Source organism: Caretta caretta, chromosome 1 (assembly GCF_965140235.1).
Source record: "Caretta caretta isolate rCarCar2 chromosome 1, rCarCar1.hap1, whole genome shotgun sequence".
Lineage (NCBI taxonomy): Eukaryota > Metazoa > Chordata > Testudines > Cheloniidae > Caretta > Caretta caretta.
Window position 1 is genome coordinate 196,417,639 of NC_134206.1, and position 6,629 is coordinate 196,424,267.

Here is a 6,629-nt window from a genome sequence, read left to right on the forward strand (position 1 = left end):
ACTGTAAAGTTGTTTCCTTATACAGAGGACAGGCCAGAATTTTAACCAGAGTCTCCAGGGCTGTCAATCCAGAATCTCTGAACAGCACTACATTTACTTACAAACTTAGAATTAAATAAAACAATACCAGCGGAGAGAGAGGTTTTGTAAAACCAGAAAATAGACTATATTTTAGATCACAAATTCGATATTGCGGCCCTGATTTTCTGGACACACTTTTGCAGACACAACCATTTGCATCCACAGAATTGCATGCACAAGTAGTTCTACATGCAAAATTTGAGGCTGAGTTGAGGCCCCACTTAAAAATCCAGCCTTTAATTCTAAGATTCTAAGATTGTAAGATTCTAACAAATCGGGAATTAAAGTCTCCTCTGATTGCGTCAATTGCAAGACAAAATACCCAGGTTTTCATTTTCCCATGATTTCCTTTTAAAATCTGTTGAACAGACTCCATTCATTGGGGGGGTGGGGGCATGGTCTTTGTAAAACTTGTTGGGAATGCAGAAAGTTCCCTTTGTTAGCCAACAGCTACATTAATCCCAGATCCTGCAAAACACTTGAAATAAATGCTTAACCTGAAGTATAAGAGTAGTCTCACTAAAGTCAGTGTCAAACCTAAAGTCAGTGGGACAACTCCCCAGCTTAAATGATCCTTTGAGGGATATCTTGACACATTTTTATTCCTATCCATGGAATGCCCTGAAAATTCAGTGAGAATATGACCGTGTGTGTTCTTGAATTCTTTGGCAATAAAGTCTCCTGGGTTGTCTGGTCAGTCGGAAGTATTATTTTTGCACCACCAGCCATCGCTTTCCAGTTTCTTCAGTGAGTCAATTGCTGTTTTCTTTTTGTTAGGCATCATGCAGCACCAACACTCATTGCATAAATTGATTCATTTATAGCCAGTGCAACAGAAAACAAAGTAACAATAGCTACAAAATGATTGCAATGGGCCGCCTGAGCTCGCTCACTGATGCACGCTGAACAGAAGTGCCAGCTGTGTTGCCAGAGCAGAGAATTTAAAGAAACAAAAAACGCCCCCCGACCCATCAGAAAAAAAAACAAAACAACAACAACAACAACAAGAAACCTGTGAATTCAAGTGTTGACTCCAGCGGCAGCTCGCATTTTGTATGGAGGGGAAATGTGCCAGGAGGCCCAGTTTTCCTTTTAATTTTCTGGTCTGACCTTATTGCTTTGGCAGCCTTAGAAACAGAAGGGCGGAAGCATACAGTAGCATTGCAAACTTCTACACACCACCCTGCCAACATGCCTCATGCCTCACCTGGAGGCTGTAACTTTAGGGATGAAAAAGTAGCTCAAGAATAGCTCCACATAAGAACTTAGGAACCTAACTGCCACTTTAGGTGCCTTAATGTTGAGATCCTCAAAAATTCAGCTCTGTGCTCTCTAACTCTGTAGGCACATAAAGTCCCTAGACAACTACATTTCCGCCATTCAGGACCCCCAGAGGCTTAAGTGTCTGTCAGTAAACGTGCACACCGCCACCTTACTCTACATGCCCAGGTGTCTATCTCCCACGTAAGCCCTACCAGGATGTTAAGGCTGGTGAGGAAGAAAAGATGTGACGGACGACAATTCACAAAGAATCAGTTCCGAACATTTTTTATACCAATATGGTATGCAGCTAAAATCTGGTTCCATGGAGCATGTGAATCGTCATATTTTAGACAGGAGGGTGACCGAATTTAGTAGCCTTAGCATTAGTGACTGATAGCTGAATGCTCAAAAAGGAGTTAAGCTCCTAATTTCTATTTAGGCTGCTAACTTCCAGTGAAATCGATATACTCATCCAGCCAATCAAAACATGTTGCAGCTATCAGAGCTCACTCTCTCACCTTCATCTCTGCAGAAACAGACAAGGTTAATTTCCCCTCTTGGCAAAAGCATGTAGGAGTGCACTAACAGAACAATTATTTGTCTTTATGCAAAACAAGTTAACTGCTAAAATTTTTCAGTTCCACATTAGGGTGTAACTTTTTTTGCCTATCTCTGTTCTTCATGTGCTCTTGTGCAATGAATAGAAATAGAGGTTAAAATGTTGGTAAAGCATTGACAGATTTGTGTGGGAATGCATGATTAATATTGTGTATGTTTATGGCTCTTATTAATAGATTGCATTATCCTTGTTTGGTTCTTTAATGATCACAATGTTCCCTGCCAGTTTCTTATTTACCAGAGGAGAAAATGAGTGGAAACCACATCCAAAGGGTCAGCACACCTCAGACTGCACAAGGGTATGGTACATGAGGGGGCCATCACTGCCTGGATGACAAAGGCAGGATCTACAGTCAGATTAAGTAAATCAACTAGAGCAATTTAACTGTTGCATAATTGCCGTAGCTATGTAATATATTGGACTTGCTTGAGTTATTGCTGGCAATGCTTGGTAAACTACAATTAAGGGGACTGTAGCAAAACTGACTGACCATAAAGCGTTTTTTTTTTTTGGAGACAGCATAGGTGAACAAATTAGCATGTGTGTAAATGCATGAAATAACTGAATATTAGTCTTCTTTATACTGTAACTAAGAGGATGGTTCCTATTGCAACTAGTTTCTAATGATGCATGCTTTATTTGTAACTGATCATTCGATGGACAGATGCAGAAATTGTGAAGCAGGATTGATGGAGCAGAGAAGTGCACTGTTTAAAGTGGATTCATTCAGCTGGCAAGTAACATGTAAATCAATATGCTACAACCCCAATCTAAGGGGATTTACGCTAGCAGCAATAGGGTAATTCAGATGCCATGGTCCATCCAATCCTTAAGTTCTCACTTGACACTGATAACAAAGGTATTCAGCGTTTCCATGTGTGATGGTGGGTTAAATCCGGCACCACTAAAGTCAATGGGAAAACTCCACAAACCAGGATTTCGCCTGTTTGGGGGAGAGAGGGGGGGTTTAGGATGCGGACACTTGCCAATAGGAACTGAAGTGAGTTCATCGGTTAATTTTCACACCGGCAACCCAACAATGTTCCAGTAGTAATGGCATTCAATTACTGATGGCCTACTTCAGATGTGATCCAGTAACCTACAGGTGAATAATATTAATTATTAGTAATACTGACAGTAGTAATAATGCTTTCAGGGTGCTCTACAGCTTTACAAAACTGGGAGCTGAGAGTCTGATTATATCCCTTCCCCACAAAGGAAGACTTTGAACTGCTGTGGGATCTAGTCTAGTGCACAGATCAAGCAGTTCATACTCTGCGGAGGCCAGCATCAAGAGTAGCAAAGATCTGACCCAGCACTTGCTACCGAAAGCCAGCTGAGACCTCCACAAAACTCCAGACCGGGGACCCAGGAGAGAACCCTGTCCCGTCTAGCGGCAAAGACACTGTCAGGGGGACTGTTCAATGTTCACAATGCTGCAGCACTCATCTCTGGACACATCTGGGAAGGTGCCAGGGAGGGGGCTGGGGGTTGGGATGAGTTGTGAGCACTGGGAGGTGGGAAATTGGTTGATTTGTTAATGTTTGGTATTTATTACTTATCCCTAACCCTCTCCTTCCCCAAATCCTATTTTCCTGCCCTCAAAAACGTCCCCCTTTGTTATACTGTAATTTCTGGGTTTGTCATTCCTTTGCTGGGGTTTGTGTTGATTTATGTTATTATTTCTTGTGTACTGGGTTTTGTACTACTCGCCCATTAGTAGCATTGTTCATTTTCCCAAGGGACCGACCCCCTTGTGTCCTGGGCACAGTGAGGAGTCACCTCAGGTGGAGGTACCAGGCATCACAGAAAGAACCCAGGACCCAGCGAGGAGAGGGGAGAAGCCAATCCAAATAGCAAATACCAGGAAGGAGGTTAGAGTAACACCTCAGGGGATGGGCTACATTAGTAAGAGACAAAACACTGCAATCCCCTGCTGTCCACAGCTTTTAATCTAACCATCTAGATAAACACATAATCAGTTTGGAAGGCCTGGGCAAGGGGCTACATTTGCTACTATTCCTAACTGGGCAGGTTTATGGTGAAGCATATTTCCAAAGGGATCAAATTCCAGAGGCCAAGCCCATCTCTGAAAATGCCTTGTTTCTTGGATCCACAAGCTACACCTTTAGTACATGCAGCAAAGAGTCCTGTGGCACCTTATAGACTAATAGATGTATTGGAGCATAAGCTTTCGTGCGTGAATACCCACTTCGTCGGATAGATGCATCTGACGAAGTGGGTATTCACCCACGAAAGATTATGCTCCAATATGTCTGTTAGTCTATAAGGTGCCACAGGACTCTTTGCCACTTTTACAGACCCAGACTAACATGGCCAGATGCATCCAACAAAGTGGGTATTCACCCACGAAAGCTTATGCTCCAATACGTCTGTTAGTCTTTTAGGTGCCACAGGACTCTTTGCCACTTTTACAGACCCAGACTAACATGGCTACCCCTCTGATACTTGACCCTTAGTACATAAAGCTTCAGTGTTCTGGATATGAGGGAATTATATAGTGGGACCTTTATATGTATTTAAACAAGCGTTAAGACTAGACCATTCAGAGCTGTATATATGGTAACCAGTCTCTCTTATTTCAGTCAGCAGTTGATTGGCTACCATTGCAGGTACTAATGTCAGCCCACCATACCCTGGAGGCAGGCAAGCTGCATTTGAGACGAGTTAGAGTTTCTAGGGGGCTTTCACTGATAGTCCCAGGTAATAGTCTGAGAGGTTAGTAAAGCATGGATGACTGACGCTAACTGTAGGAAGAAAAGGGCTCAGCAAAAATAAAAACATTAAAAGATCAGAACTGAATATTAATTTTGTCAGTGGGAGTCCTCTAAACACCCCAAATAGAGACTATCAAAATAGTACAATGGAGGTTAAAAAAAACCTTTTATCTCATTCGTATATATTATCTCACATATTTTAAAAAGCTATCCAGTCACAAAATGAAAAAAAAATTCTGTTCTTAAATCTTAATCTAGGTTACATTTGTAAAAACCCACTTGGGGGGCGGGGGAGGGGAATCATGAAGCAAATTATACAAGATAATATTTTTACATTTAATCTGATGCCTTCCAAAAATGCTTTTATGAAAATGAATCACTATTAGAACTACATTAAATTCTCCTTTATCACTTTTTAAAACTTCTCTCTTTTTACTTCAATTTAATAAAAATCCACACAGTACAAAATGATGTGATTTAAAAAATATATTCATATACAGGAAGCATCAAATTGGTTATAGCCTCATCAGCCAGACTATCTAGGTGATCATCAACCACATCATCCTGTCTCTTTGCAAAATATTCATTTGAAAGAATTTTACTATAATCAAATTCAAAGAAAAATACTCCTTAATGCTCAACAATAACACATAAATTGGCAGGAAACAATACTGAAGCCTTGATACCCGAGTAAGTAAATCCTGACCCAATATGTGAAGAAAATCTTTCCATAGTTATTGAGTTGCTTTAGCCAAGTCTTGAGATGTATTTTTTTTCTGCTTTATATTTAAAAAAAAATAAAACACTTTCCTGCTTCCCCACTCCCTGCATAACTTTATGCTGGTCAGCAATGGACATACAAGTTACAATTCAAGTTTAACATAAGACAGAAGAGTAAAGCATGGCAGTGAGAGACATATTCTTTGATGGAATTCTAAAATATTTAAGGATCTGGGGAATGGGGATAAAGTATGTTATAATATCATTTCCAAAAACTTAATTTAGTACCAGAATTGAATCCCCAGGTCTTCTGAAAAGGTTAATATACAGACATGATGTGTCTCATATCTTTGCCTTCCAGCACCTTGACTCTATGATGTCACGATGGGTTATCCTTGATGACAATACTGGCTTGAGGGACAGGTTTTTGCCATCCTTACAGTGAGAAGAGATGAGTCCGATCATGTAGAATGCTTATGTGTGTGCTTAACTTTAAGGATATATGCAGTCCCATTGATTTCACTGGGATTATTTATGTGTTTAAAGTTAAGCATGTGTACAAGCAGTTGTAAAATTGGGGCTTGTAACACAGAGGGTAGATAGCTTTCTTACCTTTATGAATATTATTTGTAGTCTTGAAAGACTTAGATTTTTATCGGTAAATGTCGGTAAACACTGATTTCACCATACACACACAAACAAATGAACAAATATTTCCATTGATAATAATTAAAATTTACAGATAGCCAAAGTAAGAAAAATGCTGCTTGATTTAAGGTTATTTGTTTTGTGTAGTTGGACATGTTATGTTGACAATTTATGTTTTAACAGTTAAAAACCTTTAATTTTTTTAATCTTAAATCTATTGTCATTAAATAATTTTCTGTTCTCCCTGTTGCTGACTCCCCCCGCTCACCATTTCCCACAACTGTGAACATTTAAATAAATAAAAATAAAAATGGCTTAAACCCCATAATTCTGCACAGCTGTGAACATTTACATAGATAAAAATCAGGAAAAAATGCTTTAAAATAAACATCAATATCCATCAAAATTATATATACAAAAATCGAATTCTGCCAAGCCTAATTATTTGTTACTGCATTACCGGCTATGTGAATAGCCAAGAGTTAATTCCTGCAAGGACTGGGCGCAGTTAGGCCTGGAAAGCAGTCAGTGATTTCAGAAAAGTCCCCTTGTCAGCAAGA